Genomic DNA, 12,456 nt, shown 5'->3' with positions numbered 1-12,456 from the left:
GTGGACCCTCTCTAATTCCTCCATTTTCTATCATAATTGATGTATCTGAAGTTCCTTTGCAAGAACACATGCATAACCTCGCAGTTTGAAACGTTCATGCACACATTCCCACAAATGCAGTACTCGCATACAAATATGGATACCCCACCAGCATGAATAAATAAATAAATGTTGGTAAATTTGTATGCAGACACGCATCATTTAAGGTATGCAAACCCACCAAGGCAAACAAGACCGGTGTACACACTCACACAGAACAAAGAAGACGAATTACCGTCTGCAACTTGATCCTTTGGGACTCTTAAGCAATATACTCCTGCAGAGGTGAGACATTAGCAGAGTGCCTAACTGAGTTCAGAGATTTTTTTTTTTACTATGGGGGCTGACTTTAAATAAATGGAGTCACTTACGAACTAAAGCTCACTAAGGCTCCCACCTTGCAGGAAATCAATACAATCGAACACATTTAATAAAATAAGCAAACAAACACAACTCAAAGGAGAAGCAAAACACATGGAATTTGTCAGAAACTTTGTGTGTTTTAGCACTGGTAAAACCTTCAATCTTTTAACAAGGATTTGGAAACTGAGAAGACTTAAGTGACAGGATGATCCAGTCAAAAACTTCTTTTACATTTTCAAAAGATCTTACAGGGTTTGTTTTGTCACCAGTGTACTGTGTATCACACAGCACCTTTAGACACTTGCTCTTGAACAATGCAGGTGATGTGATGAGGTTTTTGATACTGAATACATTTGCACAATAATAATGAAAAATGGTCGTGTATTAACTCTAATGACTATGGATATTCATGTTTAGAGGCAACTACTGCAAAATAACACACTGGTTTGTTTTACTGCAACCAGTGTAATGCAATTATGTGGAAGCCTGAACAATGGTGCTAACTGTAGCACTCACATTGCACAAGTGTAAAGGTAACCCATGGTGAAAGATACACATAAGATACATTGTTTATCCACACACACACGTGCAATGCACATAGGCTTGATGTACAGTCAAACAAGCTCCAGACTAGTAAAGAACTGGAGATATTTACAGTTCATTTTAAACACTGCGTGACATGGATCATGTCTTGTGACCTGACATGTTATTGTGTAGACTCCACAGTCTTTTTACACATGAGCACTCAACAGCAGCAGATGCACGAGTAATGTCTTTGATACACCAAAATAACACAGCATATTATCGCAATTATGGTGTTTGTGTTCCCTCCACTATTACAGGGAATAAAGTGGACTTGCTAGAGTGTCCACTGTCTCACTTGTAGTGCAGATGATATATTAGCTTTATTAGTGAAATGCTTTCGAAGAGCAGCCTGAAAAATCTATGTCGCTTCACTTGGTTATTATTTTATAAAATGGTCCATCTTTGATCCCCCCACCCCAAACCACAAGTCATTAATATTCATTTTTGAGAGCACCACAACAGAACATCTCCTCTGGGCAACGTTATCGATCCTTCCTTGGCATCCAAGAGTTCCAGGTTCTTTGCAGTAAGCTGCAGTCAATTAATGCCTCAAAGATTATGTTATTCAGGCTGTACCTCTTTCCTTGCCTTTAATTCTTCATAACAGTTAATGAACAGTGAGAAAATACAAATACAAATACAAATTAAAATACAATTGCCGGAGGACAAAAGGGCGGGGTTCAGTGCACGCATTAGGTGAAAAGAGGTAGGTCTTGTGTTGAAATTAGCCACCATTCCTATGGGTGTAAGACATGTTGAGTATATGTACTCAGGCAAGAGTAACAATACCACAAGTATTCTGGCGACATTCAGAAAATGTTAAAATACTAACTATAGAGAAGGGTAATGTACCATAATGCATCGTATTGAAGAGGATGATAATTTATTAAGTGTTTTAAAATCACTTTATTCTTAGTAGGTAGAAAAAATCCAGCTTGAATTTTTCACCAACTTACTTGTGCAGGTTGAGTAGTAGTTTTTGGTGCTTTCGAATTATGTTGGGTGGAAAGCTGCTTCTAAAAACCATTTCACTCATCTGTGATTTGGATCTTCCAAGCCAACAAACTGGGGGTTTTCAACATGATGTTGGCCTGAGCTTGGTTCTAAACCCGGTTCTTTTTATCTCATTACCAACCTTGCATCCTTGGCTCGTCAGTCACTCTGTGAGGTTTACTATGTCATCCGGCCCTTCTGCCAGTGACTCTACAAGTTGGCTTGAGGTGCATTAAAATTCTCTCCCTGACATCTCCACACTTGAGTCCATCCTGTGGTCACTTTAATTGATGGAGCTAGACTTAGAATGAAATGCAGATCCATCAATCCTGCCAACTATCAACTATCCATTTTCTATACCCACTTTTTACTATTCAGGGTCATAAAGGGGGTGGGGCTGGAATGTATCCCAGCATGCACCGGGGTGATTCAAGGTAGACGTGCGTGAAATGCGAACATTTGTATAAAGTGGTAAGAAAGATTGAGCCTGTCTATTAAAATGTCAATTGACATCATAATGGCTGCCAAAGGTGTTTTCTAATGTATTTGGCAGACACACTGGCATGAAGTGCACATTTGAATTCCTCACTTTGACAAAAATATGACTATCAAGAAGAAACCAAATGAGTAAAATAATAAAAAAAAAAAATCAAAGGACATGTATTCAAGGCACTGAAGAGACATTAGTCCATAACAAGTGTCCTCATGCTACACAGTGTAAGTTTGAAGTCCCAACCATAAACGGAGTGCCATTAAGCAGGGTGACTGACTGTCATTACACCCCCACTTACTGACTGAATTGTAGTCGGTTACTGAGCTTTTACCCTAGAGGCAGTCTTATGATGCTGGCTGCTAAGCAGAGCAGCTTGCTATGAAGCCATGGACACTGAACCGCTATCCTGTTGTTCGCTTGCCACACAGTTTAAACAGCAAGCCGGTGACCCAATTTAGTATCTGAACATCAGAGGTATTTAGTGATGGGATGTACTGTATTGAATCTTTTGTTCTGAGAGTAGTCTCTCAGGTATGGGGGATAAAAACTGTTGTATGAAAAGAAAAAGAAAAAATCCTCCCTCAAATGAAATGTTAAAACCATCCTCTGGCAATATATGAAGGTCTAGGTCTGCTTTGTGTGCTGTACTGGTGTACTGCTGAGGAATTTGCAGTCACACTTCAGATACACAAACACGAGTTTAACTACACAGACATGCTGTACAGTATTGGGACACATGACCATTACACCAACACCACTATCACATTCTAAACACATAGACAGCTTTGCAGCTATTGGGAAGGCTTTCCAAAAGATTTTTTAGTGTTTCTGTGGCAATTTTTGCCCATTCATGCAGTAGAGCATTTGTGAGGTCAAACACTGATGTTGGACCAAAAGGCCTGGCTCCCAATCTCTGTTCCAGTTCATCCCAAAGGTGTTCAGTAGGGTTGAGGTCCATATGGTATATTTCACCTGCTTTAGGCTAACTAGACCAGAGTGCAGCCTTGGAAGACGCTGAGTTTTTGTATGTTTGGATTCTTCTGAATATGAAAAAAAAGTCCTTACAAATTTGTGAAAGTATTATTGCAATATGTCATAGCTGGAAATTCTTTAGGAAGTCAGGAGCTGGGCTACAATTCAAAAAGGTATAGTGACAGAAAGTGGGTGCCAAAAAAAGTAAATTACAGTTCTTCATCACCAAATACCTTGTGGAATGCGTTTGACTGATGATAGATAACACTAAAATTATCTCGGGGAGGATTTTTTCCTTTCATGCAGCTTTTTATTGGGTGTCGCATACAGCCTAGGACAGTGGAAATGGATGGGGAGCAATATAAGAAAAGGTGTGTGTGAGATCATAACTGATTGATGGGTTTAATTGCAGATCACACTGAAGCAACTACAGAAACAAAATGTGTTTAATGAGTAGTATTGATTTGTTCTGTTCTGCTGAAAAGACCTTTAAAAAAATCTTCCATCAGTTGGGGAATGGTTTCATGAATTACAATGCATTCAAAGAAAAGCAATTATCTCATCCTTTAATTGACTAACCTCATTAAATCTTCACTGATCACAAATAGGAAGTACTATATATTTTTTAAAGTTTTGAGACAACTTTATTAAAAAAAGAAACTCCAACTCAATCAAGCTTAATGCTTTGACATGATTTCTTTCACATGACAATCATAACCACCAGCGAGGCATTAGATGTACCTGATCTGGTTGATATCAATGTGCAGAGGTGGGACATTGAGTGTAAAATGAACACATCAAAAACGTAAAGGAAGTGGACATGAGCTGTATGATAGCCAGAGACTGAATTTCTTGGCACACAGGAGTTAAGTATGGCTTAACATTAGGATAGTAGTAACATACTGAAGACATACTAGATGCCAAATCCTCCATTAAAGCAGGATTTGTCTGTTTAATGAAAATCACGAGGACTTCAAAGGAATGTCTTTGCATGATTCTGTTTTCTTTTGATTCTATTACATGTTCCATTTAGAAACCTATGTGCTTAATTTGTAAAAAAAAAAAAAAAGAGCTGTTATTGCAACCAGCATGTGTCTCGCCATTTGGCTTTTAATTTGAACCAGCAGTCGGAAATGGTGGGTAACAAGAACAAGGGACTAAAAACGTGTATGTTTCTTGTGAAGGCAACTCAAATTCTGTGAGTGATGGTCATGAGTGAATATTAATATATACGTTATACTCTCCCTTCTTTATACAACATAACAAGAAATGACTGAATTATTTCTGAGTTTATTTGTGTAGTCGATTGCCCAACATCTTTTCACTATTTTAGCACATCTACGTTGTTTTTTTATTCCCTTGGCAGAACATCAATGGCAGATGTCGAATGTTGCCCACTCAGTGGTGCATGACTGTGGCAACTTCCATGTGCACCGACGCACGTGGAGCATTTAAATCAAGAATGGCATCTATTTTGCACATGCTTGTTGTTTAGATGTTCAGCTGAGTGGATACGTAAACTTTGCTCAACATTACATTTCTGCAGAACTTTAACTGCTCATTCTACCCTGTTGACAAATCGCCTCAAGCAGAGCATGAACCGAGCATGGTTGACATAAAAGGCAACAAGTGAAACAGACATAACACATGTGTGAGTCCACATATGACCCTACCCTTGTTCATATATAAGTATTTCCTATACAGTACAATGAAATATATAAATACATAAATAACCCAGGCTCAATGAACCTCATTCCAGCAGTGCCTTATTCTCTCTATGGATTGTTGAACTGAACCTTGCAGGCGAGAAACCGCCTGTTCATGCAAATGTAATATGTATGCAGCATGTATCCTCCCATAAGAGGATACTCTTCGTTATGTCTTGAAAACACAGTGTGAGCTTGTCGAACATGAAACGAGGTCGGCTGTGACGTGACTGTCTGCGGTGGGTGGGTGGGGGGGTCATCACCATCCCAGACAGAGAGAGTCACAAGTCACATTTGTGCTCCCCATATCTGAACAGATCTTCTCATGTGATCACACTGCAGAAATATGAGATGGTAGCCCAAAGTGTTTCTAATAATATTGCAAGCTAATGACCCATTTCGAAAAAGTGCCTGGCCCGGCCCACTTGGAACACTGAACGGGATCACTGATGGGCTTTCAAGGCTCGAGCAGACGTGCAGACGGAGCAGCACAAGCCATTCGTTCCTTTCTCCACTGAATGATGGTGCAATTAAATGTTTCATAGTGTGCCAACATCAGTACTACCACTGCAGCAGATCCCAGCTATCTTGTTCCTCTCTCTCAAAGAGCTGTCATACAAAGCACCAAAAAAAAGCCTTTTTTTTTCTTATTTCATTCTGTGTTCTTTTGTTTGCCTCATCCCTTTCTCTGCTTCTCTGTCTCTGCATGCCAGAAGTACATCTAAGTCATATCAATTAGACAAGTAAACTTTAAACCTTTGCTCTCCAAGTGATTACCGCACGCATTGCACAGTTCTCGTAAACTTTTACCTCCTTCACTCTGGTGTGGATGCAGAGACTAACAGTAGGGAGGGAAAGAGGACCCATCATGAAAACAAATTCAATCGCAACACTTCTTTTAATTACAATGTATCCAGTGGATTGCAAGACATCCTAAGTTCACAAATGACTTTTTTTTTTTTTTTTTTTTAATAAAATTGCAAATGCAAGGCATCTGCAGGGAACAGATTGAAATTTTTCTCCTTTGTCCTACTGCATACCTCTGATCTCAGAATTCTTCAAAGGAGCAGTCAGTGGCAAGGGAATATGGCAAGGAAAAAAAAGGGTAAAAGAAAAGGTATAAATACAGAACACAACACACAAGAAGATCAAGCTTTGTGCTATAGTTCCCTTGCACATTCTGCTACATATATGATTAAACAGGCTGCCTTGAGGTGTTGGTGCCTTTCTTTAAAACACAGCCTTCATAATAAATTCATGTCCATAAGTTACATATAAGTCATGAACTCTGGATTACTTCAAGATACTTTCTACAAATTTCTTCAAATTCAAAACTTGGGATCTTAAATGAAGTGATGACTTTGAGCTCCAAAGGGTAAGTGGATGGTGACCTAAATGTGACATATGCAAGATATTCTTCATGAAGGCCATGAATGACAACCAAAAGACCTTGATGTAGTGCTTGTTGAAGCTTATTTGAGGAAAAGGTTAAGCCAAATGTGTTTAAATGTAATGAATGCTAACTTACAAAGGATAAGCAGTTCGACCATCCAGCAGAATCTGAGGCTTTCCAATGTTTGGTGGCCTTAAAAAGCAGGATTGTGCATTTGCCTGACTGATTTTTTTTGTATGAAGTGTGGCCTAAAGCATTGGCAGACTAAGTGGCTGCTCTGGGCCACTAAAAGAATCTCAAATTAATAAATCTGAATGTCTGCTGGAGTTTCCTCTGTTCACGCAATGTGTTTTTTTTTTTTTTTTAACCTTCTTTGCATCCCTGTCCACACTTCTATGCCAACAGTTCAACAAAAACAAGGATTGCAGGTCACATCCCCCATTGTCTCTGCTGTCTAAGTCTTTGAGACCCACTTCCACTCTGTATTTGGGGATTGGGACCATCCCATGCTGAGATCACTAAGTCTTCGAAGCCTCTTCTGTGGATTTTTGAAGCTTCTTATTTGGAATTATTGCCAGTCCTTAATCTTGTGGATTTAAGAGAAAATGATTGCTCTCAAAAAAAAGGAAAATAATGCACTTAACAGAAAAAAAACAAACAAACAAAAAAAAACATCAATTACACTTTAAGGGAATGCTCAATCAACACGATTACTTTAAGTGTGACACATCTTGAAGCTGGAAACATCTTGCAGTGAGGTTAATGTTTCAGTCAGTTCCAATTCTTTGTATTGTGGTCCTCACTTCACAGAGAGAGAACAAATTTCTCATGCATTTGCAGCTGATTGCAATTTTTTTTTTTTTTTTCAAAGCAAACTTCAAATTCAAACAAGAACATCTGAGCATCCTTGGCTCTGGGCCTCGTGTGTTCCTGTTGTTGTAATCTTGACGTTAGAAGTCAGAACAATTAAGTCATTATTCACCCATAGGCTTGTGCTGTGTATAGGCTGCAAGAGTTTAGAGAGGAGGCAAATATAAACACATATTCCTCCACACGCAAAAGGCACATTGGGAGCATGTTTTGGGTTTTTTTTTTGCCAACTTTTTTTTTCTTTTTTTCTTCTCTTTTTCTCAAAGATCTGGGACATATTAAATATTTATTCCTACTGTGGTTTTAAAATCCACATTACAATTGGTTAAAAAAATCCCTAATTAGCAGTAGTTTTAAGCAGAAATACATGTAAGATGACTACACAAGTTGTTCCATTTGGGTAGTTTGTTTGACAAGAAAACACACTCACACATACACACACTCTGTGCTGTGTTTTTCTTTTTCATTTTTAAATCCCCCCAGGGACTTCAGCGGGTAATCAAGGACAGTTTTATACAGCAGTGATTGTTGTAGGTACACCTGTAATAAATGTCAGCTTTTTCAGGAGAGCGCAGTAAATGATGGTTGCTTAGTGTACACACACATGCACACACACACATACTTGCAATCAAGAACGCAAGGGAGGCCATTGGTCTGGTTTATGTTCCTGTTGCTCAGCTGAGACTGAGACTCAAATGCATACAGTGGATTTGCATAATGCACATATGAACCCCCCCCCCCCCACACACACACACACACACAAGTGCCCCAGCCGTTTCAGGATGATTGCGAGGACTTGACGCTACATGGTCCAGTACACATGGCTGCGTATTCTGGGAGCAGGGATGTAATCTTGTGTTTGTTTGTGTGTGTGTGTAGCCCCCACCCCACCCCACCCACCCACCATGATTAGAGTTTGCCGTTTCCATTCCTATCGAAGCCTGCATGTGCTTTAATACCACCCACCGCAAATCTCACAGCCCAGGCTAATTGTTCCTGATGGCAACATCACACACTCCTACATACCCACATTCAAAAACACACACACACTTTGCAGGGCCCATGTGAATCAGCGTATCTCATCACAACAATGCATTTTCAGTTAAACTTGACTAACTCAGCTGCAGTGAATCAATATTCGGTGTAAATGCTGAGCTCCTGCCTCCACAAATAACCTGTCCGACATGTGTGAACTTTGCAAACGTTGCATGCGGACCCCCGTCCCTCCTCCTATCGCTGTACACAGACAAATGTGAGTCGAACCGACATGGTGAATCATGCCCAAATCCCTTGGAGCATTTTTTGTTTTTTGTTTCAGTGGGATGTACAGTATGATGTGTTCAAGGGGTGAACATGACATTGTTCAGGCTTTTGACTCTGCGTTGTCATCCACCCTGGTGGCAGCGAGCTCCAGCTCCAGTTGTATCTGTTCTGAGCTAGGTCACACTCTTTGGCACTCACGCACAGACACATACATATCAAAAAGTGCACAGGCATAAAGGGATTTGTGTAACTGGATCGACACACACACTTCTTCTCAGCAGGAGCTCGAGCCTGCTGTCAGTTTGGTGAAAAGAGGTAGCGAGCCCCTGGAGTTTGGCCTCTTCTTCCTGCATCCTGTGCTGAATTCTCCCTAATACTCCCCACCTCCCTCTGTCCATCATTTACTCTCGCACACTCTCAATCCTGCTCTCTCCTTCCCAATTTCCCATCTCTTTTTCCACACCCACACAACCTCTCCTTTGCTCATTCACATTCTCCTCTACTCGCACAAAATTAAATGCAGTGACATGCCACTATATGTCCCATGTTCTTCAAGCTTCTTTTGCTCCATCACCCTCTAGGCTATTTTTAGCTGCCTTGCTGCAACGACACAAATGAGCCACAGGCTCCTCCAAGTTAGCCAGAATCTGATTATGCGGCATGCATCACCCTCAGAAAGTTAGAGAGGAGTAAATCTCTCCCAGATCGAAATTCTTTGATACACTGGTCTTGTCTAGCAGAACAGGTTCCCAAATCCTCAAGGAGATAATATGGATGTGACTTCAGCTCTTCTGTGTTCTCGAGGTCTCTCCAGTCCCTCTTATTTGGTTTAAGCTTGTCTTCCTTTGTGCATTAAGACACTGAAATCACTCAGGCATTTAAACTATGTCCTCTTAGCTCTTTTCTGTCAATCACTGTTAGAGTGTGTACTTCTAAACCCAGAGCAGAGCACTTTGGGATTTTCACAGAATCCTGCTTTCTTTAACACTTGCTGTTTTAGTAACACACCCAGGCATCTGGCTGTTTTGTAACACAGGGGTGCCAGTGCCTGAGGATGACCTTTTGTTCCTGTCTCACTTTTATTTAATGTTGCTCTAACTCTTTAGCATTATGCATTTTTGGAATATGCTCATGTTATTCACATCAAAAAATTACATTAAGATTCAGTGAAGAGGCTTTCTTGCATGGGTTGACTTCACTAGTGGACTTTAGTGAATGAATCTAATGATCTACTATCACACACAGCAAGCAGGAGGAGGCACATCGCAACTTAAATATTTCTGAGATCCTTTGTTGAGGTATTGCACCTTTTAAACATCATTCAAAACAAAACTCACGTAAAGCACTTAACTACTAGTTGTTTACCATTACAAACAGAATATCTATAATGCATACATAGTGCTTGCATATCCAAGAATGTTGTTTATCTCAACATGTGGTTGAATTAACGGTCTTACAACAAAAAAGTTCATGCGCAATCTAAAACCAAGCCAGATGAGACAATCAGAGGTTTTAAAAGAGTCTTCAGCTTGCAAGCACAATGCTTCTTCAGCAGTTTGATTGTGGACAAAGGTGATGGATGAGCTCATAAAAATGGAAAGCAATGCATCCCAATGACCAAGATATTGCCTGTTTAAAAAAACAAAAAAAGGTAATGTCTGTCTGAGGTAACGGCCTTGAGGAAAGAGTTTCACCCTGTGAACGGCTGTAGTCAAGTGCAGTTCCGAACGTGCCAAAACAAGCTGGTTCCTGCTCATCTTATTGCTCTCAAGGACAGTTCAGCACAAAGGCATGCAGAAGCTTGCTTACATTTAAAGTTCATTATACATAACATGAAAAATGAGTGTTAGATCAGCCACTTTGACTTCAGGGCAAAATCAGGGGCTAAAATGCAGAATACAGGCCTCATTCCCTTTTGTGTCGGTATAATGAGGCAGTGCAAGGTTATGCATAGGATTACTTTAATAACACTGAAGGAGTTTTTGTATTTGGGCTCTACAGAAAGCTGAGATCCTTTTTTTTTTTTTATGGCGACACTCAGTTTGTCTTTCAAGGGCTGCAAAACTTCGTGCCAATGCATGAAAATGTCAAGTGTCAATTACAGGTAAATGAATGAAATATTGAAATATTTTGGGTTTCCTCACTGCGCATGCAATACACAGTCAGGAACTGAGATGAGGAGAGAAGGATGCCAGCTGCAATGTAATATACAATTAAGAGCTTCCCCATTCAGTTGCCAAAATATGAAATGAAAGATTTAATGTGACTGCTCAGTGTGTGAGCCGTGGTGTCCTGAGCGGGGACTGTAATAATCAGCCTCCGAGTCGGTGGTTATTTCACGACTCAGCCACCCCTTATAGCTGTCACCTGTTTGAACAGAAGAGCTGTTATTTTAATCAACAAATGTCCCTTAAATGGTTTCATCAAGGCTTTTGCAGCAGCTCAGTCACTGACATCACTATTTTTATTTTTCAAGTTTTTTAATAGTGTGCATAGATGGGCCCACATGCGTATTCTAAACACTTTCAACACAGGGATTTTGCTTTACTTACTTGTGAAGAGACTGTGAACTCAAACATGAAAAAGGAAACTGTTTCTAGAAGAAGACAAGCCCATGTTGAGGCAACAACTTGCATAACTTGTCTGAAATAAACTCTCAGCCAGTGAGACACTTAACTTTACTTTTGCAAAGACATGGATTTTTATGATTAATTGCAAACAGTATTACATGGGTTGGAAGGGTTCCATCTCAATAACTGGTTAAAACAAAGTGCAACTGCATCAACATGAAATGTACATTTTTAATATTTGAGATCTGATTTGCGCTACAGCAGTTCAAAAGTGTCACTGGAAATGCCAGCTCAGCGGTACCTCAAACAATTTCAAAACGTTAACTTCCTAACTGTCACGTTGTGCCAGATGCAATCATTCCCGCCACAGCGTGAGCATTCATATTTAAAATGAATAGTTGCACAGTTTGAGTCTACTTGTCCACAAATAACTGTGCAACACATGCCACATTTAATTAGCTTTTTAAAAAAACATTTATGGCTAACATTATTAAAGATTACATTCTGCGCTTCTCCCCTGTTTCAGGGAAACTCTGAAACTCTCAAATGTGACAAAGTTTGATTGTCAAGTTTGAAAGTTTGATTTGAAGGATTTTTCACCGACATAGACATATAAACCTTCCCATGAGTGTCGGCAAACAGAGTGTAAAGTAATGCGGCGCTGATATGAAGACACTCAACTGTTGCACAATGAAATAATGATTAAACAAATTCTGGCAAAAGCAAATTAAGGCTTGGTGTTCACTATGATGGATTACCTAGCTGCAGCTGTGGCAAATGTTCAAGTTGTTTCAAGTATAAAGTTGAGTGGCAGCAAATAGCTTCTTCTGAAGGGATGAAAACAAACCTTGTTATCTGAAAACGAAAAAAAAAAATCCTTCAAGCCTGCAATCTCAGTGATTGATTTTTTTTTTCTTAATCCCTTGCTTTGTGCAGTGTCCCACAGTCACAGGCTAACGATTTTGAGTCAGAAGAGCCTCAATTTATAAAAGAAGAACAGGGCAATATATATTGATGGAGCCCTTAACTGCCAGATGAAGTGCTCAAAAAGTCCACCAAAGTATGGAGAGAGAGAGGAAAACAAACCCGAAGAGGGTGTGAGCAGGGGATAACCATTTAAATCAAGAGCTCACGTAGCTGCTTAAGAACCACTCTTGGATAAGAAGGCTTGCTGTCCAAGACGTGTGACACACCTTCTGCCACAAGAGA

Source organism: Scatophagus argus, chromosome 24 (genome assembly GCF_020382885.2).
Source record: "Scatophagus argus isolate fScaArg1 chromosome 24, fScaArg1.pri, whole genome shotgun sequence".
Classification (NCBI taxonomy): Eukaryota; Metazoa; Chordata; class Actinopteri; family Scatophagidae; genus Scatophagus; species Scatophagus argus.
The sequence above is the reverse complement of the archived record's forward strand: the minus strand, read 5'-3'. Positions refer to the sequence as shown.